At 48.1% G+C, this 24,335-nt stretch overlaps 1 protein-coding gene across 2 annotated transcripts in view; it reads left to right on the top strand.

The window, feature by feature from the left end:
* The window catches only part of CACNA2D2 (calcium voltage-gated channel auxiliary subunit alpha2delta 2), a 521,624-nt gene that overhangs the window by 118,720 nt on the left and 378,569 nt on the right, over positions 1–24,335 (top strand). The gene's annotated exons all lie outside the window — the stretch shown is intronic.

Here is a 24,335-nt window from a genome sequence, read left to right as displayed (position 1 = left end):
AATCCTTGCAGCATATCAAAGGTAGCCCATCCTGGCGCTCTGCTTCTCATCTGCCTGGCAGCAAAAGAGCTCTAGCCATATGTGATGCACAACAGCTCTGTGAGTGTGTGCAGATGCTGGAAAGGCTTATTTATTTATTACTTGTGTTTCCAGAGCACCAGCTGGGCAGCTGGGAAGACACGGATATCTCCAGTTTGTTGATGACCATACTCCGGATGCTGTCCTTGAGGCTCAGGACTTTGTGTCATTGTCAATGTGCTAACAGAGGGGAGGATGGCTTTACAGGGTCAGGAGATGTGCATTTTATTTCTAGTAGCTCTGCATGAGGCTCAGTTTTCCCATCTATATAATGGGAAACATAGGTCCGACCCAGTATAATAGTTCCTATCTAGTCCAGTAACTGATCTTTAGAGAGGAGTCAGCAACAGATGCTACAGAGGAGGGCATGAGGGTCAGATGGGAGAGATGGGAGAGATGAAGTCCTGAAGCAAAATATAAAGGGGCAGAAATAGTGAAGATTCTCTCAGGAGATTTCCTAGGGACTCTGTTTTGCAAAGCAAGAAGCCTACCACAGCTAGCAACTCATTGAACCATACAGGGGCTGGAGTGTTGGAGTCCCAGGACTGTGCGTAAATATTATATATTCCTGGATTGTTTTAAATAGACAGGGAGAAAAGTAACGTCACCCTATTAATTTTGCCAAATAAACCTTAGAAACTGTCACATTTAATTCTGTACGGACAGACAGCAACAGACTCTAGTGCACATTGCATTTTCAAAACTAGAGGAGCATTAACGTTTCCTTTCATGCACTAGTGCATTAAATCTTAGCTGCCAGTTGTTCTAATTAGCTGTGGCTTCAGTTGGGAACACTAGTCTTAGTGACCTCAGTGATCACAGGACCATATGGTTTCTGTCCTGGAGTGCTTAGAATCCAAGACCTTTTGGGGAAAAATTTTCATTGGTGTCTGCTTGTGAAGGAGTTGAAGGGTCACCTCTTCACCTCTAAGACCATAACAAGGATTGAAAACACACAGATTGAATTAGAGACAAAGAAGGAGCAGGGCGAGAAGAGTGCTTGCTGTGGGTGAAACTTTTCCCTGTCCCTTTGTGATGGCCACATGTGCAGAAGCACTGCTTGGCCTGGTCGTTTCTTGATCACCTTATCCAGAATGAATGCAGAGACAGACTTCTCCTTTCAGTTGGCCCCACTCGTCATGATTTTCTCATTAGGGATACAGTGTTGACTTTTTAAAAGCACGGGGCCCATCCGCAATAAGACCTGGGTAAACATTGGCTGCTGTTCAGGAGAGTTGTCACCCAGTATCTTTTTCAGATTGCCAGTAGTGGCAGATTCCGGGGGACCAAAGCTGCTTGACCCAATGCACTACCATGTGGAACCACTGAGGCAAGGCATGTGCCTGGCTCATCGGCTACCTCAGCCATGAGTCTCAAAGCAGTGAGGCTCTCTTTGGTAGCACAGCACTCATTTTCCAGGAGTGCCTGGTTCTGCTGGGCCACAGTGGATCAGCAGAGTCTCTTTGGCACGAACAGGGCAACCAAAGCAATCTAGCTGTAGAGCCACTGGCACATACATTGGTTTTCCCTTTGATTTTGTAATTGTCAGATGGGAGTTTTGCTTGGGGAGCTTAACGGGGTTTAGCATCATTGGGCTTGCTGTCTGAATTATTGGTGACTCCAAGGACCCAATGGGCCACAGAGGATGAGTTATCTTTACCCCACAAGAGGAAGGATTCTTTGAGTAATTGGGACCATGCAGGTAGATGGGGAAAAGGTGTGGATGAGTGCACCTCTCAGTGCCTGGCCCAGGTTGGGGAAGCTGGTGATCCAACCAGAGGACCAAATTCAATGTAAATCCTGGTCATTAATTCCCCTCACCCCCTGAGGACCATTGTGCATGGGCTAAGAAGGGTCAGATGACTGGACTGAAGAGAGACCAAGCTGTGCAGGGTAGCTTACACTGCCGCCACCTGTGCTGTACATGGTGTGGAGATAAAGTGAGAGCTTGAGGTGTACAAACCCGTCCGTTGGCTGGCAAGGAAAGAGTTAATGTTGTCTGCACTGACTGTAAAGACAGTCAGGAGTGGGTGGAGGAAGAGGAGGGCCCCTGTCCACTCTAAAAAAGAACAGAAGGTCAGTGGCTGCAAGGCAGCAGGAGGTTTCAGAGTTTAGGGCATAATTCTGGCCTTAGGGAAACTTGGGTTCAATTCCCAGCAGTGCCACAGACCTCTTGTGTGACCTTGGGCAAGTCCTTTAGTATCTGTGTGCCACAGCTTCCCATCTGCATGATGTGCTGCCCTTCAGCTCAGAGATGATGTGAGAATGAACATCTTAAAGATTGTGGACCACTCACATGCCCTGGTGCTGGGGGATGTGTCTGTGACAGATCTCTCCAATAGACTGAGCTTATTGAAAGGGCTGAGGTACTGGTTGGCTGCTTGATTGCCCAAGGCTCAAGCCATGCTCCTGCCAGGACAAATTGAGGTATGGATATCCAGACACTTTAGGATCAGCTAACCTTCCAACAAGCAGCTTACACTAGCACTAAGTTCACTAAAGAGTCAGAAACTGTCTTGTATATTGCACAAAGGTTTGAAGATGTGCGCTCTCACCCATCCCTTGCGCACTTAGAGACAACACTGGGGCTTGCTTTAGACTGAGCCTTGCAAGTCTGAGAGGCTTCTTCTTACTGTAAAATGCAGCTGTGGATTTTATTGTAGTTGCTTTCTAAAAACCTAGCTTGAAAATTGCAGAGGTTTCAGCTGTGCTGTTTGCCCTCTAATATTGGTCTGTCATTTACATTGTCATTACTGGGTAACATCTTCCATGGCAAATTTAGTCAACTAGAGAACATGTTTTAGTCTTAGTCAATTTTTACTTGGTCTCTGGAAAAGTGGGTTTAGAATCTTCTTCACGTGACCAGTCTGAGCCAAGGCAGGTGGGGTGTTACTGGCTTAATGAGCTGCTGTAATCCTGCCTCGTCTCCATACCTCAGACAAGCGGCATCAACCGCGGCTCTTCCCCAATTCATCATCACCTTGATTGCCTCTCACCATCCATCGCAGACACTACTTAAAGGGAAGCTGCAGTTTGTTTTTAACTCTTTACCTTGTTTTTCCTTGGAAGGGTTGTGGTAGCAGGGAGCTGTTTCCTTTGGGCATCCTGCAGCACGCCCTCTCCTGCTGTGACTCTCCATGCTTTGAGGCCATAGGCCTAATAGCAGGGGCGCTGCAGCCTCTGGGGGTGTGGGTTCGGCATCACCCTGGCCTAGCAGCACAGTGGTTTAATGTGGCATTTGTGGGGGGCCTGGAGGCAGACCTGGCTTCCTTTCTTTCCATCCCATCTCAAAGCCAGTTGGAGGGGCACAGGAGTTCGTTGCTGGGTGTGCATCGGCGATGTTCTTGGGCGCTCTGAGGAGAGGCGGCAGTGTCCAGGCAAGAGGAGGGAGAAGAGAGAAAGCGTGTATTGGTGTGTTTATTATCATCCACTCTGTACTAGTGCCTAGCAGCCTGCACTGAGAGCAGGGCCTGGCTGTGCTGGGCACTGCCCAGATGCGCAGGGAGATAAAGTCCCTGCCCCGAAGAGCTTAGAGTATTTAGACACCAGACAGACTGTACAAGAAAGGGACTTGGCCACAAATCCAGGTCTGAACTGGACGCAAGTCTTCTGAGCCCCAGATTAGTGCCTTGTGCCTCAGATCACACTGCCGCTCTGTACAAACTTCCTGGTCTCTCAGGCCCTGCGTCTACCAGTGCCCTTTACCTCATTGGTCTGTTGCCAATACATCTGCACCAGTGCTAAACCAATGGGGCAAGAAATCCAGGGCCCCCCTAGGGTGTCTGTGCTGCAGGCAGAGATGTGCTTGCAGCAGCTGTAAACATTCCCAATTTAGCTGTGAATGAGCTAGTATGAGCACCAGCAGCAGCATGGGCTAGGCATCCCAGTGTGTGCTCACCATCCATGCTGCTGTGGCCTCTCTGCTGGGCTCAGTGAGTGCTAAGATCCTTCAAAGCTGACACGTACTGCAGTCATACCTCCCCATTGGGGTGTAGGCCCATCTTTAGTTGGGAAAGCACTGGTGGAATAGCCAGGACATCCGGATCCTGTTCTAGGCCATGCCACAGGCTCCCTGTCTGAAGGTAGACTAACCACTTAATCTCTGGGTGACTCTCTTTCCCATATATAACATGGGACTAAGAAGAGCCTTTCTCTTTCTCACTGGAAATTGCAAGGCATAATGCATCCATGTGTATAAAACCACCTGTGATCTTGGAAAGGAGGAGCCTCTAGCTGGGCCATGCAGGGGGGCTGAGCTGCAAAGGCTTGATGAGTGTTCCTGGGAGGAAGCTGGCTGAGTCTTAGCTCACTGGGGAGTCAGTGAGAGCGTGGGGTGTAAAAGGGGAGCCAGGGCTCTGTGGTTGGTTGTCTTGTGGTGAAGTTGTACATTTAAATGACCCAGAATAGGCTGCAAGGCCTGAAAAAGTGTGGGTAGAAGCTCTGTCTTGTGACCTGGTGGCATTGTGATGCTCTGAAAAAGCTGGGGGTGCGGTGATGGGGGTGTTGGTGCACTTTAAACAAGTAGGTAGCTAAAGACTGTCTGCCCTTGCAAATGTCAGGGCCACACCATGGAGAGCACAAATCAGAGCTGCAGCTGCTGCCATGACATCCTCCTCTTCTGTCTGCCACTGGAAACCAGAAGCACAAGCTCCATGTGCCATGCCTGCCCATGTTCCCCCTAGAGTTTGGTGGGCAGGTCTCTGGGTCCCTGAAAGTTCTGGCTGTGTACCTGTTAACTCACTATCAGCCGGAAGGGAAGCAGATTGAGCTGAGGTTCTTGGATGCTGTGTACGAGGTAGGGGTGGAAGAGTGTTACTGATCCCTTAGAAGCAGCAGTACAGAGGGGCCTTCCTGGCTTCACAGAAGCCGGGATGTGCGGCCAGGCTAGGGCTCGCCACAAGCAGGAGTGCAGGAATCTGACCAGGGCCGTGCAAACAAAAGGGCAGGGAATTTCCTTGCAAGCAGTGTGATTGGTCCCACTGGGCTGTCAGCCACAGAGGTCAGAGGTGAGTGAAGTGACTGATCCTTGGAACTGGCTTATTGTGATGGCAGAAGGGTAGGCTCTGTGGGCTTATGTACATACCGAGGTTGTGCTGCTTTTCCTGGACTCCCTTCCCCAGCTGTCATGCAGTCACACTGGCACAAAGGAGCTTTTTAGTGGTATTGCTTCTCCCCCTATGAGAAGAGCAGTATGCTGTTGGTGTAAGGCACATTTTAGCAGTTCATGCTGGAGATTGTACCAGTAAACCTATTCATTAGATTGCATGCCAAGCTGACATACTGGTACAAAATGTGCATGCAGACCAGGCCAAGGTCCATTTGTGTGAGCGAAGGCAAATGCTCATCTGGGCCCTCAGAAGGGTTGTCTGGCTGCGAGAGACTCCCCCCACATGTGATCTCTGGGTCAGGTGTACACTTCTGGTGACAGAAGAGGTTTCAATGTGCTGCACAGTCTGTATGTGTGGATGGGTGAGCACCCTTGCTTATAACACTGTAGTTGAGACACCCTAGCCTGCCCCGGACTGGAGGGGAGAGTGGAAGAGGTCTTCAAGCCTTTCTCTGTCAATTTGTAGATAACATGTCCCTTGCTTAGATTTTCATGAGTGGCTGGGAAATAAACCTGTTAAATGAATGTATTTATTGCAAATGACTCAGTACTAAATCTTGTAAGTGCAGCAAAATCCTCTTAGATGAACATTGGATAAAGGATTAAAACTGTTAAATGATTAAAAAGCCCCTCCATCAACTGGTGAAATATGCAAATACTATGTTTCGTCTCATGCTAACTTGCATAAGGACTGCTGTCAAAAAGATATTTAGGTTCTAGATTAGGCGTTTCCATTGTGCCTGGGTTCCAGTAACATGGCAGAAGTGAAAGCCCTGGCATTCAACACCTGCCCCTTAGATGGTGTTTCATTGCCACTTAACAAGGGGGCTGATCTTCCAGTAAAACTCTTAGTAAAAAAATCTTTTAGTAGGTATGTTGTTCCAGTGGAAAGTTACTCTCACTGTCACAAACATACACCTTACTTCCAGTCTGAATTTGTCTGGTTTCATCTTCCAGACATGGGACCATGTTCAGTTGAAGAGCCCATGATTAAGTATTTGTCCCCTGAAATTGTACTTGTAAACTAAAAACAAGTCACCTCTTCACCTACTCTGTAAGTTAATAGATTGAACTACTGGAGTCTATTGCTATAAGGCAGTTTTCTGATCCTTTCATTATTTTTGTGGGTCTTCTCTGAACCTCCTTTGATTAATCAACATTGTTCTTGAATTGTGGACACCAGGACCTTTCCTCTTTATCTACAACTCTTACAATTTTTGTCATCTGCAAACTTATGATGATTTTATGGTTTCTCCAAGGTCCTTGATTTTAAAAAAAAAAAAAAAGTTAAATAGCACATGACCAAGAATTGTTTCCTGTGGAAAGAAAACAACAGCTTGATGATGATGGCCCATTTGCAGTTCTGTTTAGAAACAAATTAGCCAGTTTTAATGTGTGCCATGTTAATTTTATATTCCAGCTTTTTATTCAGAATATCAAATGCTACCAAGTCAAATACCTTACAGAAGTCTAAATATACTACGTAAACCATATTAGCTTTATCAACCAAACTTGCAGTCTTTAAAAAAAAATCCATTTAGTTTTAGGATCTGTTTTCCATGAAAAGATGTTGATTTGCATTAATTATATTACCTTCCTTTAATTCTTCATTAATTGAGTTCAAAACCAACTGCTCCATTATCTTGTCTGGCATCAAAGTCAGGCTGACAGGCCTGTACTTACCTGGGTCTTCTCATTTGCCCTTGTTAAAAATCAGCAAACTATTTGCATTCTTCCAGTCTTTAGAGCTTCCAGTATTTCAGTCCTCCCAGGTGTGCTGAAAATCAATATTAATGATCCAGCAGGCATCTCAGCCATTTCTTTTAAAACTCTTACATGGAAATGATCAGAACCTGCAGATTAAAAAGTTTCTATCTTCAATAGCATCTGTTTAACACCTTCCACAGCCACTAATGGAATGGAAACTATTCCTGTTACTATATGATGAAACTGTATCATCTGTTTTTCGCTAAATACAGAACAGAAATATTTGTTGATCACTTCTTCCTTTTCTTTATTACTATTCACAGTTCTACTATTTCTGCCTAGTAATAGGTCATAGCCAGAATTCTTTTTTTTCCTAATGTATTTAAAAAACTCTCCTTATTGTTCTTTACTTTGCAGGCCATAGATTTCTTGTGTCCCTTAGTTTCCCTGAAGTATTTTCTATAATTTCTAATTTCTGATTTCTATTCGTTACTATCAGGTTGCCTTTTCTTCTCTTTCTCTCGCTGTTTTTAATGTAAAAATTACTATTTTTTTAATCACTGCCTTCATGTCCCCTCTAAACCAGGTCATTTCTTAAAACCAGCACAGCCCTCTTCCTCATTTGTGGCTTTTTGGGCATCTAGTTAGGTGATCTTAAATGATTCCTAATTATCTTTCACATTTTTCTGATTATATTCTTCCTCCCAGCTGATTTGGTTCAACATTGTTTTCATCTTTGAGAAATTGGCCTTATTAAAGTACCAAGTGTATATATATTGCTGGTCTGAACTTTATTCTGCTTGCAAATTATAAGTGTGATCAAGTCATGATTGCTTGTGCCTAAGCTACCATTAATTTTTAGTCCTGTGATCAGAATTGCTTCAGCGTAATAGCCAGTAATTTGTACGACTGATGCTTTTGTCTCTCTCTTCCTGCTGTTGCCAGATCTCAAAGAGCTTTATGGAATTTAACCTAATCACACCTGTCACTGTGTGGTCTACCCCATTTAAAGCTTTTGGGGCCTGCCTCCCTATCTACGATGGTCATTGGGTCAAATACAATCAATTGGGAAGGGGTTGGGTGTTCCCTATAAATGGCTGAGGGGTCTCAGTTGAAGGGAGGGTTCCTGTGACTAGCTGAGGAAAAGAGAAAGGTCCCTGGACCCTGACAGCTTGTACCAATAATGAAGTTTTTGTTGTTTTGTGAGTTATGTTTCAATTCTTCTAGGGAACTCGCAGCCAGAGAGACACTAGGCATGGAAAAGAGGCCTTTGTGGGCTGGGGAGACAGGCCAGCACCTCACAATACCTTATGAGGTAGATTACAGTTCTCCATTTAGTTGAGGAAACTGAAACAGGGTGTTAAAATTACTTTCCAGAGGCTGTATAAAAATTCAGTGGCAGAGCCAGGAATGCAACCCACTTCTGACACCCTGCACTGTGCTTTAAATAGCAACCATCTCTTCTTCCAACATGGACAATGATTCACTCACCTCTAAAACATAACTCTGCGATCTTAAAATTGGTCTAAAAATCTTACAGTACACAGTTGTGTGCAAATAACTTCACTCTTTCCTGATCGTCAGCTGTCAGCATCGCTGGTAGAAGTGAATTCATTCTGATCCTGGCACCCATTGCTTTCAGAGAAAAGAGAGGGGTGTGAATAATACTACTACTACTACTAATAATTAATAATACATAAAATAAACCCTAATCTAATTAATCAGACCTCTAGACAGAAAAAGGTTTGAGCCTTGTCTAGTTTCCTGGTATCTGGATGTAGCCCCTGACCCTGCAGTTAGTGTTAAAGTTGAACTGGCAATTTCCTTATAAGCCCATTTTCAGAGGGGTCTCTTTGCTTTTCACTTGAGCTGTGATGTGCCCCAGTTATCTCCCTTGCAGTTATCTAGCCATGTGAGTTATGTGGGATAAAATGCACATACAGCCCTGCCTATATGCCAGCATTCTCCTGGGACAGGGGCACCCTGGAGAATGCCCTGAGGGCCCACTGTACCATGTGATCTGCCTTGGATGCTTGGCCACAGCAGAGAATCAGCTACTTAGTTTTCTCTTCCTGCACAAGTGTGTATTGCAAAGCCCAAGCTGCTCACTGAGGTAAGGGACTGTTTGTAGCAGGTGGGCTTTCTACAGGGTCAGTAGGCAGTGTGTGTGAACAAGTCCGCCATCAGTCATGCGTGTATTGTGCTTGCTTCTTCTGAAGGGTCTTACAAGCTGTAAGGATGGCACCTATCACTTTGCAGACAAGTGGCACTAGGTAAAAGTATCTTAATAAGGCAAAACCCTACAGTTGGAGGACAGCTTCCAAGGCTCTCTTGCTCTTCCCTTTATTGCAACGTATGAGGTTTGCTCACAATCTACATTTTAATGTCTGCATGTTCAGGGTAGCTTGCTGGGCTCTTCAGGTCCTTGCCTGGTTACGCTCATTTTTCAGCTCTGGTCTGGGTTGTAATGTGTACCCATGTCACTCAAAGATCTCAAAGCACTGTATGAAAGTGGGTCAGTATCATCTCTGTCTTACAGTCAGGAGAAGCTGAATTCTAGAAAATTGAAATAACTCACCTGTGTTCAAATAGTGAGTCTTGGGTACAATCAGAAATGGAACCTAGAAGTCCTGGTTCCCAGTTTGCCCAGGATGTTGTGTGAGGGAGAGGGGACAAAATTGTTAAGCTTAAAGAGCCATATGTAGTCACAATGGTACGATGTTGAATCTCTAAATAAATTGTGTGGTCCAAGTGAAGGGCAAAAATAAAACTAACCTAAAACAGTGAGAAAGAAACACCGCAGGGGATGATTATGGGTGAGGGGATGAGATCATCCCAGTTCGATATCAGAGCTCCCTGTGGCTGGGAGAAGTTGATTTGGGGAACCTTGGGCATATGTTGGCCAAATTCGTCTGCCCATTACGTCAGTTGTGTGTACATGTCCCCTCCATGTGCATGGTCTTAGTTACCATCTTTGGCGTGTAAATGAGGAATCTGGTTATGGCCTTTTTGATGGCAGTGGGAGTTTCACCATTGACTTCAGCCAGATCAGGATTTCATCTGAAAGGCTTATGTGGACTGCCGTTGAGTAGGATTGGAGAGTCCAGTTCAGGTGTGAGTTTCTAGCTGTGGATCTATTGGGGGTGTGTGGATATGGCTCTTACAAGCACCTGTTTTCCCTGCCTCCCACCCCCCAGCATGCATCCAGGGTTAGGCTAGACCAGAGAATGTCTCTGTTGGTGCATCACTGATTAGAGTAATCTGACTCCAAGTCATTAGGGGCTGTCAGCAGCTGAGGAGCGTTCAAGTGGAAGGATGGGAGGGGAAGAGAGGAAGAAAGAGCCAAAGGGGCTGTAGCTGTGGCGGCAGCTGCTCAGTATTTATGAGGGGGAATAAGCTTCTGACTGTTTTATGGCCCATAAGATGCTGTTTTCCCTGGGCCTGGTTGATTAGATAGTATTATCTCAAGTGCTCCAATGGCACATCATCGATTACCACTCATTTTCTCAGAGACGGTTAGCAGCCCTGGTCAATGGCCTCCTTTCTAAAATACTAACAAGCAGGCTGGCAGCGAACACTGGGGGGCAGGATTCCCTGACCTTTTTTTCTGGGGGGGGGGGGGGGTCACACCTTCCCACTCGCTCTCTGTGCCCTAAGGAGTTTTAATGGTTCTTGGCTATAAGTGTCTGCACTACATCATGAAGTAGATTTTAAGGCAGTTAAAAAGTTAAAAAGTTAGCTCGATTTTTACGCCACTGTCTTTACTGTGAACACTAATAGGTCAATTTAATGGAGTGCTAAGGTCGATCTTATTACATCTAAAAGTGGGTCAGCGTAGCACCAAGTTTGAATTTAAAAGGTTGGATTAATGCTTGTGTAGAAACAGCAATTATTTATATCAACTTTATTGGCCTCCAGAGGTGTCCCATAGGTATTCCACAATGTCCCGGGGTTGTCCGCTCTGGCCGCTTCCATCTCCACTGCTCTCCAGGTGCGCAGGAAGTAGGTCCCAGGAATTCATCTTCAGGAAACCCTGGAAATTGAAGTGGGCACCTGGGCCCATTTTGAATTCATTTCTTTATTATCAGGGTGGCGATCGCATCTACCCATTGAAAAACTAACCCCAACATGGGGTGATGGTTTGTTTTCTGAACAGGATATAGCAGGAGAAGCCAAGATTTTTTTTTAACACTGGTGCCAGGCCCTGCCCCACTGTACCATGTGGCAGCGAGGCTGTGGGGGTAATGCTATGGTTTCTGTGGGGCAGCACGTGCCAGGTTGCTGGCAGAAAGCCAATGAGGGGACCCTGTTAACAGGTCCCTCAGCTACACCCCAGTGCCGGAGGAGGGGGACCATCTCATCTGGCCCTTCAACGACATCCCCACCTCTGATCATATATGGGGGGCCAGCCCCCACATTCAATGATTTGGGGCTGACCCTGCTGCTGGAGAAAGCCCCCAAAGGGACCAAGTCAGCTGGTCCCTCAGCTTCAACCCCCTCCCTCCCCCATGCCAGCATGATCCATTGTACCAACGTCGAAGTAGGGACCGTGTAGACGATCCGCGTCCCACAACGTCGAAATTGCTGGGTCCTCCATGGCGGCCATCAGCTGGGGGGTTGAGAGATGCTCTCTCTCCAGCCCCTGTGGGGCTCTATGGTCACCGTGGGCAGCAGCCCTTAGCCCAGGGCTTCTGGCTGCTTCTGCGGCAGCTGGGGATCTATGCTGCAGGCACAGGGTCTACAACCAGTTGTCAGCTCTGTGTATCTTGTGTTGTTTAGTGCAACTGTGTCTGGGAGGGGCCCTTTAAGGGAGCGGCTGGCTGTTGAGTCCGCCCTGTGACCGTCTGCAGCTGTGCCTGGCATCCCTATTTCGATGTGTGCTACTTTGATGTGTAGACGTTCCCTTGCTGCGCCTATTTCGATGTTGGGCTGAGCAACGTCGAAGTTGAACATCGACGTTGCCGGCCCTGGAGGACGTGTAGACGTTATTCATCGAAATAGACTATTTCGATGTTGGCTGCACGTGTAGACGTAGCCACTGTGTGCACAGCGCTGCGTAGTGACATCATCATCCTCACTCTCTGGTTAAGCTGACGTTACACAGGGACACTTACTGTGGCAAACACAAATGAAAATAGTTTTTAATAAAATTCATAAATGCTTAAATATTATTTTAAAATCATAAACTGTTATTGTAATGGAATTTTCTCTCAGAACGCTTATTTTCACTTTGCAAAACCTGGGGTTCTGCAGACCATTTGGGAAACACTGCATTAGAGGATTAGGGTTGCCTTGCAGGTTGAATTGCAGTTGTTGCACCACCTTCTGGCAGTGTGAGGGAGAGGGTGTGCCTCCCAAAGGGGCAGGTGTAATGGAAAAGCGAAGAAAACAGAAAGAAGAGGGTTGTGTATCCTCCTGCCCTGGACACATATCGGACCAAAGTAGTCTAAAATCCAAAGAGTGTGCTGACTGTTCAGGGTTGGTGAGGGTGGCCTCAGGGTGAGAAGGGGCTGAGGAGTGTCAAAGGTCAGAGAGCTAGTAGAAGGAGCCTTGGGGGTGAGAACTATCCGGTTATCCCCTGGGTGCGGATGGTGTATGGGAACAGATGAGCCAGCAGATTGTTTGTGGCAGAGGCTGGGCCATGCCAGCAGCACCTCCAGGCTCCACTGGTAAAGTTCAGTGACTCCATGTTCCACTTGGCATAACATAGCTAATGAACTTCACAAGTGCCCGTGGCACTGACAGCACTGCCCTTGTTAGTGGGTTCTTGTCTGGGAGCGGAACATGACACTGCAGGTCAGGCCAGAGCCAGGGAGGTGAGTGCTAGGATAGCTGTGTCGAGCGGGAGAAGGAGAGCTCCTGTAATGGGGTAGGACAGGGCAGGTGGGTAACAGCTGAGGAGACAAGTATCAGAGAGGTAGTCATGTTAGTCTTTAGCTTCGAGAACAACAAGAAGTCTTGTGGCACCTTATAGACTAACAGATATTATGGAGCATAAGCTTTCGTGGGCAAAGACCTGCTTCATCAGATGCATGAGTGGGGCGTGGGGTGGTTAGCAGAGGAGCAGATGCTCTATTGCGGCTTTGAGCCCCAGAAAGAAAAAGCAGGACAGAGCCCTGTAGAACAGCTCCCTTCAGACCCTGGAATTAACTCTTCTTCCCTTGGAAATTGCTTTCCTGTTCACCTTCTGTTTAATTTCTTTGAAACCTTTGAAGCCTTTTTCCCTGCCTCGTGTGAAACAGTAAGACACGTCCCCTTTTTTAATGCAGGGGAAGTGCTGGCACTTGGCTCCTGCTGAGAAGAAAGTGCTGGAGCCCAGCACCTGCCAGTTCCTGCTCTCTCTGTGCCCTGATTAGTGACTTATGCTGTAGCACAGCAGCGCATGAGGGAAGGCCCCTCTAGGGAGTGGGGGGAGCACCGAGATCAGAGCCCTCACCTTCAGGAGATTTCCCATCTAGTTTATAAATGCCAATGCCTCCATGTGTCATCTCTTCTTTGCTCTCAGCACTACCAGCGCTGGGTCTTGCTGGGCACTCAGTCACCAGATTGCCACCTTTTCCAGTGATGCACCAATATTGCTGCCTGGCCACCATCATTAACCCTGCCTGTCCCCTTTGGAGGAAGCCAGCAGGGCTTCAGAGAGCATGTGCAGGGGCAGCCTCAGCCAGGCCGAGCTTGTTCTCTCACTTGCCTGGGGGCCATCTCCCAGGTGAAGTTCCCCGAAGAATGGGTATCAGTGTAGGGAATCCAATCACAGTCCCTGATTATGCAGTTGCCCATCCTAGAAGAAGCAGGGCTCAGCTGCACCACATGTGGGCGGGTATTTGCATCTAGGACTGGGTTGGGATGGTGTAGCAGGGCCATTCGCGTTTCTTTCAGTCCTCTGCACCTACACGTTGGACCTAGTCATTTTATCTAGGGCGTGCTCAATGCTCCCAGGGCCATAGGCTCCCTTCTGCAAAATCAGAACCAGCCTTGTACAGGTGTGCAGGGCTGACTGCCCTTGAGCTCAGTGTCCTGTACCCCTGGATCAGTAAGAGAGGGAGTATTGGAGGGGTAGCTGTGTTAGTCTGGATCTGTAACAGTAATGAAGGGTCCTGTGGCACCTTATAGACTAACAGAAAAGTTTTGAGCATGAGCTTTTGTGAGCACAGACTCACTTCATCAGATGCTGGTCTTGATAATCTGCAGGGCCAGGTATAAATAAGCCAGAGCAAGGCTGGGGATAACAAGGTTAGCTCAGTCAGGAAGGGTGAGGCTTACTACCAGAAGTTGATCTGGAGGTGTGAACACCAAGGGAGGGGAAGCTGCTTTTGTCTTTAGCCAGCCATTCACAGTCTTTGTTTAAGCCTGAGCTGAGGGTGTCGAATTTGCAGATGAGGGAGGGAGGGTTAAGAGAGGGAGGTTATGCTTTGCTTCATGCTGTCCTGTCAACAGGCCTCACTCCTTTTCTGAGGGGTGACAAGGTGGTTTACCTCCCTGGCTAGTTCAGCCATTGGCCGTTCTGCTGACACTGCCCCTGAGAAGGTGGATCTGTCTATATTTGCATGAAATGAGCTGTGGATATTTGCAACCACATCTGCGAATACTGTGCATATAGCGTGTTTACCAGCCAATTTGCAGCGCTCTACTGGTCTGCACATAGTGTGGTGGTAATGTAGGTGCTTCTACGGGGCCAGTCCTCCAAGCGGTGATGCCCACCCCCTGCTCACCTTCTGATGCTGAGATGCTGGGGTTCTTTTCAAGTCACCGCAAGGCTTTGCAGCATTGTGGGCACCTGACCAGGCTTCTGAAGGGCTAGCAACCCCATCACCAGTATCAGAGAACTTGAATCAAATGACTGTGAATAGTGTATAATCCCTGCCTAAGGAATGAAATACGGACACAGACTCACCAGCCCAATGTGCTATGACTCTTAGCATCAGCTGCTTGGGTTGAGCTGAGATCAGCTGCAGACTGCTTCCTGTTCCCTTCCCCACATGAAAAATTAATACAACTCCCCCCTCCCGCCACAAAAGCCCATCCCTCCCTCCTGACGAGTCTCCGTCGACCGGAGCTGGCAGAACGGCTGTGGAGAGGCAGGAGAGAGTGCAATCTGCATCAGCCAATGTTATTTTTGTTGTTCCATTTTCTTTCCAATTTAATTTTCCAGAGATTAAGATCCAGTTCATCTCCACTCTTGGAACCTGCCTGCTCTGATTCTGTTTGTTCTTTTACTCTGTTGGGTGTTCCTTTGTCTATTTATTTATTTCTTCATTTTTGAAGTCGTCAGCTCCTGCAGACTTCAGTGGAGCCCCCGGGCCATATAAACATCAACTGGGAGTTCTGCATCTGAGCTGGCAGCTCATTGTCCCCTGGCACTTGGACTTGATCCTGAGGAGGGATTTGTTTTCCTCCTCCACTCAGAGTTGCCTGCTGAACTGTCTCTTGTATAAATGTGGTGTGGGAACTGCTAGCTGTCTCCCTCCCACCCATGACTCAGTCTGGATGGAGAATGCCAGGCCTGTTTCGCTAACCAGCTCCTCTCTTAACTGTCTTCTGTACAGCATCCTGCTTTGGGCCAGTGAACACATTTCCCGTGGACTGCAGAGTGAGCCTTGCCCACCCATGCCAAGTATTAATTTAATCCTATGGGCCTGCCCAGTTGTCGGATGGAGGGAGAGTCATATCTTTAAGTGTGTCACTGCACTTGGGAGATGTGGGTGCAGCACACGTAGACATACCTGACCTAGCTTTAGAGCTATGGTAGTACAAGCAGCAGCCATGGGAGTAGGAACCTAGAGTCTGAGGCACATGGGGCCAGCTTGGAACAGCTGTCCCTGCTGCTGGTATTGTTACTTGAGCTAGTTTTGATCCAGCTAGCTTGGGACTGTCTATACACACACATGCTGCAGTCTCACCTCCGAAATGCAGCATAGACATGCTTCTCATTTGGCTTGGCAGGTAGGAGATTCAGGCTGTGGGCTCTGCCAGTTACAAAGCAGTTCCACTGCATAGGATCTCCCAGAATCCCAGTGGATTCTGTACAGCATATTGTAGAGGGTGAAGGCTGCATGCCAGGGTGCCACGTACTTCTTTTGGGCTTTGGGATAAGGAGGCTTCTGTAGTGGAAAGTGGGTTGGGGAAACTGTCCCAGTCCTGATCGCCTTTGTGACCTTTCAAAACTATTGTTCACTGGGCCTCTGAAATACCATACCCCATGCCCCCGCTGCTCTTTGCAGGCTGCCCATGTGTCTGGGACCTGGTCGATGGTGACAAATTATGCAGATTTCTCTCCTTACCCCTCTTTACATTTCCCATTATCTGCATTGGTGGAGGCTGTAATTTGATTGCAATTCACAGCCTTATAATTTTCGGCTTTTTATTATTATTATTATTATTATTATTATTTCCAAGCTTTCAGAGACAGCATCTCTGTGTATCCCAGTGCATTTCATTGCTGGGTTTCAGGTTTCCCACCCTCCCTCTCTGGCTCTGCTCTTTTTGTAACTTGCTCATGTGGTAGCTAAATTATTATTGTGCATTCAATAAAAATTGCATTTAAAAAGTGATAACTGAAATGACATTTAACGTGGAAAGCACTTAAGCATAATTACACTATATGCATTACATCATTTGGTGTCAGTTATTAAAAATATCTTCGGAGTTTTGTTGTTGGAGGCTCGGAAGTGAGGATAGCAAGCGTGTATTGACATTTCATGCATTCTAGAAATGTGTTTTTATTATTCTTTGAGGGTTTTTTTGTTTGTTTGTTTGTTTTGTATTGCTCTTCCACAGCCACAGATCCTGCTGGAGTAGCTGGGCTCTTCCCCACTGCTCTGCTCTTCACTCTTCCTAGCCTTCCGGTAACTCCTGCAGAGGGAGGCTGTGGCCTAGAGTAACTGATAGTTCAACAAGGTGGATTTGCCCCTTTGATTCCTGCAGGGTTTGATGTAGATTGGAGTCCCACACCAGGAGGTGTTGCTACACCACTCACTAAAGTGCCCCCTGCTGGCAGATGTTTGGCTATGTGGAATCTCCCAGCAATTCCAGTCACATGCTCTGCACCATTCCCTCTTGTGACTGGAACAGCTAAGAGCACACCGCACTCTGTGCAGTCAGTACTACTCCAGGGCTCCATCTGTATACCCCCAGCTGGCATCATGTCCTTCCTTCTGTAGAGGATATTCAGAAAGGACCAAGCAGAGATCTGAATTCTTCTTCGAGTGGTCCCCGTGGGTGCTCCACAGTAGGTGTCGGGCTTGCCCCGGCGCCACAGCTTGGAAATTCTTCAGCAGTCTCCGTCGGGTCGCGCGTGTGCCGATGCACGTTGGCTCTTCGCGCACTTACGGTCACGTGCGCGATCCGGTCCCCGCCAGTTCCTTCTCAACCGCCAATGGCTGCAGACGGAATCCTCTCCGGCTCCAACGCCCGAGACAGATAAACTCGTTTTATTCATGTTAATAGTTATAATAATAATAGTTAACAGTTATTTAGTTATTATAGTATTAGTCTACCATGTATATAGTTGGTTTTAGAAGTAAAAGACTGTTTTAAGGCCGCGTCCGGGCGGGCCCGCTATTTTTGACAAGCCTTCAAAGGCCAACAGTTGCTATTGTTTGGCAAATAGACTGTTAAGTGCGCTGTTAGCACTTAAGGACTCAGAGAATTAAACTCTGACAATGTCGTCCCCCGGTTTTAAAAAGTGCGAATCTTGCCGGGAAGCCATGCCTGCTTCGGATGGCCACAGCAAATGCATCCGGTGCTTAGGGGAGACACATGTTCCCCAGAAGTGCTCCCATTGCTGTAAATTAACAAATAGAGCTAGGAAAGATAGAGAGATGAGGCTCAAAATGCTGCTCTTTGACAAAGCACTTCAGCCTGCCTCGTCAGAGAAGCCCCATAAGGAGGGCTCTTCAGGATTGCACAAGAGGAGGGCTGCCTCTTTGACCTCCTCTGTGCAGAAGAAGAGAAAAGCTTCTCCAGCTCGATCCCTGCCCGTCACCTCTGGGAGCGGGACGAGTGAAACAAACGGCCCGGGCACGCTGGCTTCTTCTGCTGAGAAAGCCGCGGCGCGTGTACCCACGCAGGGGCCCACGATTCTTAAGGAAACGGCACCGAGGGCCGTGCAGGCACCGGACAGACCGGCACTGGCTACTGCGGCACCGAGAGGTTCGGCTCCGATGGCACCGGAGCAACACTCGGCACGGAGCCCTACGGGGCCGAGCGAAGCATCCCGAGCGGCACCGAGAACAACGGCACTGAGCACGGCACCGGGGGCAGCGGAAACTAACACGGCACCCGCTACGGTGCCGAGCCCTCCAGAACCGATCAGACCTCCAGTGATGCCTGAAAGAGCAAAAGCTAAAGCAAAGACCCGGCACCGCTGTCCCTCCCCTGAGGTAATTGCGCTGCCATTATCGCCGCAATCCCCCCCGGAGATTCGACGAGCAGCAACACCTTCAGCCTGCCACAGACTTCCATCTCCCTTTCTTCAACATCCATCTCATGGAGTTGCACGCTTCTCGCCATCCTCCAGTAGAGACCCCTATGAGTATCCTCACAGAGGCTCCCCCCATACGTCGGTGTCATCTCGACGGTCACGGCATTCCCTGCGTCACCCTTACGCTTTTGGGTCGTCGTCCAGGTCCCCATCACCGGGACCCTGTCCCTGTTGCTATGACCACCACCATTATACAGGACATCAACATAGGAGCTCGGCATCTCATCATAGATCTCTGTCAACTCCTCCTCAACGCCACAGTGCACAGCTTCCACCTGGGGGAACACCGCAAGTTTCCCAATCAGAGGCTGGATCAAAAGATTTTGAGCCTCACTTCGAAGCTTCAAAAGTGCAACCATATGAATACAGCCAGGATCCTGAGGAACTGGAGGAGAGATACCACAGTGATGCCTCCTCATCCTCTCCAGATGAAGAGGTTGTTCCTGGGGACATTTCTCCCCCAGATGACCTAAAACAATTCCAGGAGCTGTTCAAAAGGGTAGCTCAATCTCAGGACATTCAGGTGGTGGAGGTGCAGGAAAAGCACCACAAGCTTCTTAAAAACCTCAGGCCCCTGTCCTCTTCTAAAATAGCTATACCATTGGACGATGCAATTATGGAGGCAGCCACTAACATATGGCAAACTCCGGCCTCCGCTCCTCCTACCAACAAAAGGGCAGACAAAAAGTACTTCGTCCCTGCTAAAGGTATGGAATTTTTGTTTAGTCATCCACAGCCAAATTCGCTAGTGGTTGAATCCTCTCAACATAGAACCAAAACGTCCCAGTATAAATCTGGGGGACTGGACAAGGATATAAAGAAACTGGATCTCCTGGGTAGAAAGGCCTACTCATCATCTACCCTGTTGCTTCGCATGGCTAACTATGCTGCCCATTTGTCGAACCACAATTTCGACAACTACTCCAAACTTACCGCCCTCATGGACTTCCTCCCGGAGGATAAGAAGCCGGTCCTTAAGGCAATTGTACAGGAGGGTTACACGGCTTCTCGAGCAGGCGTCCAGATTGCGTTAGATGTAGCGGACACAGCGGCTCGTGCCGTAACCACTGCGGTTGTAATGCGCAGGGAGTCATGGCTCCACACCTCAGGCATTCCTAAGGAACTACAAGTAAAAACAGCAGACCTTCCTTTTGACAAAATGAAATTATTTGCCGAATCAACTGACTCAGTCTTGCACTCTAGTAAAGGCTCCAGAGCGACACTTCGGACTTTAGGGATATACACCCCACCATACAGAAGGAAAAAGTTTTATCCTCAACAACGCCGTTATAGTTACCGACCGCAACGTACCCATTTTCAACGGGGGTATGATCAGGGGCGTCATCAACAGCCACATTACAAGGCCCCTAGACATGGACCTCAACAAGGCAACGCCTCCTCAGGGCAAAATATAAGACAGCAGGTTTGATGGGTATGTCGAGGGTTGCGAAACCAAGACCGTATCTCAGTGCCAATCTCAGTACATGTTCCATCACCGACTCAAGCCATTCTACCCACAATGGAAAAGCATCACTTCGGACAAGTGGGTATTGGAGATTGTAAACACGGGATACACGATCCCCTTTCAATCATTACCTCCACCAAATCCTCCCACCGCACCCCTCCTCAGAGACCCCTCTCACCTACCGGAACTAAGGCGGGAGGTAGACCACCTCCTATTCATAGGGGCGGTGGAGAGAGTACCGGAGCAATTTCAAGGCAAAGGTTTCTACTCCAGGTACTTCCTGACAGAGAAGAAGACAGGAGGGTGGAGACCCATTTTGGATCTACGGGCACTCAACCAATATCTGTGCAAACAGTGCTTCAAGATGACTACGATGGCTTCAATAATCACGGCACTAGACGACGGAGATTGGTTTGCAGCCCTCGACTTACAGGATGCGTATTTTCATATCACAATTCATCCAGCGCACAGGCGCTTCCTCCGGTTCATCGTCGGCACAGATCATTTTCAGTACGGAGTCCTTCCATTCAGCCTCTCTTCGGCACCCAGAGTCTTCACCAAGACCCTAGCGGTCGTGTCAGCATACCTGCACAGACAGGGTGTTTTCATCTTCCCGTACCTGGACGATTGCCTGCTAAAGGGAGCTTCCCAGGCAGAGGTATTACAGATGATACACATCACCACAAACACATTTACCTCACTGGGCCTCATCATCAACTTCTCAAAGTCAAAGACCGACCCCACGCAAAATATAGAATTTATAGGGGCTCGGATAGACTCTGTCATGTCAAGGGTATATTTGCCCGATGCCCGTTTTCGCGCCATCGAGTCTCTAGTACAACTAATAACATACAGCCCCACTGTCTCAGTCCTAACGTGCTTACAACTACTGGGGCATATGGTGACCACCACGTTTGTGGTACAAAATGCCAGGCTGCACATGCGAGGATTGCAGCATTGGTTGGCAACCGTATACAAATCATCAATCCATACCGTTCACAAGATGGTGTCACTCACAGTGGAGGCACGAAGGTCACTAGCATGGTGGGCAGACCCCAAGAATGTACTAACAGGGGTGCCCTTCCGCCAACCACAAATCACTGTTTTCATTACAACAGATGCCTCCCACATGGGATAGGGGGCACACATGGACAACAAAACCACTCAAGGTTTATGGTCCCCCGCAGAGAAGACACTGCACATAAACGTATTAGAACTCAGAGCAGTGTTCAATGCATGCAGGCATTTTCAGAATTATCTGTGCGGAAAAGTAGTCGGCGTAAATACCGACAACACCACCACCATGTTTTATATAAACCGGCGGGGGGGGCCAGGTCTCGTACACTTTGTGCAGAGGCGGTCCGACTGTGGAACTGGTGCATTGCCAACAATATAACCATAAAAGCTTCATACTTACCGGGTGTCCACAACGTCAAGGCGGACCAGCTCAGCAGACACTTTGCGCCCACACACGAGTGGCAGATCGTTCAGACCTGCTTCACCAAGTGTTCCACAGATGGGGTTTTCCCCAAATCGACTTGTTCACCACTTGCGACAACAAGAAATGTCCCCGATACCGCTCCAGAGCGGGCATGGGACAGGGGTCTTTGGGGGACGCCTTCATGATCCCATGGAAGGGCCCTCTACTTTATGCGTTCCCTCCCACAACACTCATACACAAGGTCTTGGAGAAAGCCAAAAGGGAGAGAGCACGCATGATACTCATAGTCCCGACCTGGGACCGGCAACAATGGTTCCCATTGCTTCTACGCATGGCACAGCATCAGCCGTTTCCCCTACCAACAGTGCTGGACATTCTCACACAGGCTCGGGGGTCAATACTGCACCCGCACCCGCAAAGACTCCGGCTACAAGCATGGTTGATCCATGGCTCGGCGCCTTAGAGACTACATGCTCAGAGGGAGTGCAGCAAGTCCTTGAATGTAGTCGGAGGACTTCCACCAGAAAGACTTATCAACACAAATGGTCGCGTTTTTCCGATTGGTGCTCTTCCAGGCAACTGACACCCCAGGATGCCACTATACCTATGATTCTGGACTACCTGCTACAACTCAAACAAAAGGGACTCTCTCTATCCTCTATAAAGGTTCATCTGGTGGCTATATCAGCTTTTCGGCATGAAGAGGATGGATCAACCATATTTGCCCATCCTGTTGTCTCACGCTTCCTAAAGGGGTTGGTAAATCTGCACCCCCCTCGGAAACCAATACCGCCGTCATGGAGTTTAGACTTAGTTCTACACATGCTCTGGGGACCACCCTTTGAACCATTGGCTACGGTTCCCATTCGACTACTTATCATTAAAACGACCTTCCTCCTGGCAATCACGTCAGCTCGCAGGGTGAGCGAGCTTGCAGCCATAATGTCCACACCACCCTGCACGATATTCTCAAAGGAGGCGGTGGTCTTACGTTTGCATCCAGCCTTCGTTCCAGAGGTCTCTTCAGATTTTCATATCAACGAACCAATAGTATTGCCCTCGTCCTATCCTAAGCCTCACAACTCGAGCAAAGAGGCACGGTTGCACTTACTGGACGTAAGAAGGGCACTGGCCTTCTACATCGATAGAACTAAGCCTTTCTGGAAAATGGACAGACTCGTGGTGTCCATTGCATCCAGGTCAAAAGGGGAAGCACTATCTTCGCAGAGGATTTCAAATCACATTGTGTCATGCATAAGACTGTGTTACGAGCTTCGCAAGACTCCTCTGCCAGTTCCGACTAGGGCCCACTCCACTAGGGCGATGGCAGCGTCGACCGCCTTCTTCAAGGGAATCGCGCTGAGAGACATCTGCAGAGCGGCGACATGGTCTTCCTATGACACCTTCGCCAAGCACGACACCATGCACAGGATGCTTGATGAGGATACGCGCCTGTCGACAGCAGTCCTTTCAAGGGCAAGCTGCGCATAAATCGGGTACCCACCTCCTTTTTCGGGAAGGGGGGGGTTACTGCTGGGTAGTCACCTACTGTGGAGCACCCACAGGGACCACTCGAAGAAGAAAGAGAAGTTACTCACCTGTGTAGTAACGATGGTTCTTCGAGATGTGTCCCCGTGGGTGCTCCACTACCCACCCGTTCCTCCCCACTTGGGAGCTCTGTTTGTGTTTTTGAGAGACATCCGGAGCAGTTGATCAGGAACTGGCGGGGACCGGATTGCGCACGTGACCGTAAGCGCATGAAGAGCCAACACGCATAGGCGCATGCGCGACCCGACGGAGACTGCTGAAGAATTTCCGAGCTGCGGCGCCGGGGCGAGCCCAACACCTACTGTGGAGCACCCACGGGGACATATCTCGAAAAACCATCGTTACTGCACAGGTGAGTAACTTCTCTTTCCTCCTATAAGGCCATTGTAAAAGTGGAGAGCCCTACCCTCGCATTGTGAGGTTCAAACGCAAGATGAATCTGCTGGGGTGGCAGAGTAGCAGGGCAGGAACTGAAAATGAAGCCAAGGCAATGGATATAAAATGAACAGTGAATGGGAACCAAGGATCTTGGTGTTTCCGGGCTGTTCAGATTTCAGAGCCAACTCGAAATGCGTGGATTCACAAATTCCCAGGCCAGAAGGACCCTTGTAATCACCTTGTCTGACCTGTGTAACCTAGGCCTGAGGGCCTCCCAAGAACAATTCTTAGAGCAGAGCTATAAGGAAAACAGCCAATCTTGATATAAAAGTTGTCAGTGACCGAGAATCCACCATGGCTTTTGGTAAAAGGTCCCAGTAGGTAATTACCCTCCCTGTTTAAAAAAAACAAAACAAAACCAAAAATAAACGCTGAACCTTTTTTGCAGTCTGAATTTGTGTAGCTTCAACTTCCCACCATCGGGTCATGTTCTACTTTTCCCTCCTAGACAGAAGAGCCCATTGTCAGATTTTTGGCCCTCACATAACGAACTGTAGATTGTATTCAAGTCAGCCTTTGGTCTTTTCTTTGTTAAAAGAGAGAACTGGAGCACATACTTCCTGGAGTCCTACCTGGGAGTGTTTGAAGAGTCTTCACTGTAAGAAATGCCCATGGCATGGATGGGTACCATTTTATGAACTGGAAGAGAGGGACGCTGGAAAGCCAGGAGTATAGTGGAGGAAAGTGGCACAAAAAGGAGGAATTCATTTTACAGGAAAAGGTGATACAGTTAGATTGTTAAGTCTTCTAGAACTTCCTAGTGTTCCTAGAGAGACTTAATGTTTGCTGTTTTATTGTTTGTTATTGTTCTGTGGTTTGCCCTTTGAGCTAATAAACTGATAATCGCTTTACAAGTTTAAGGGTAATTTCTTTCCAGACCTTCACAGAGGCATCTTGAAACAGAAATGAAGGCATTTCGTGAACTTGGACATTTTTTCCTTCTTCTCCAAATGCACACATTACTAGAAACCATGCCGAGGCAGTAATAACTAATGTGACTAGGAAAGGCCTCTCCCAGAGAGATTGCTCTGTGTGTCTTGCAGTGGGGAAAAAGGCATGCCATTCTCTC

Source organism: Carettochelys insculpta, chromosome 11 (genome assembly GCF_033958435.1).
Source record: "Carettochelys insculpta isolate YL-2023 chromosome 11, ASM3395843v1, whole genome shotgun sequence".
NCBI lineage: Eukaryota > Metazoa > Chordata > Testudines > Carettochelyidae > Carettochelys > Carettochelys insculpta.
Note: the sequence above shows the minus strand (reverse complement) of the source record. Positions and strands in the feature narration are given on the sequence as shown.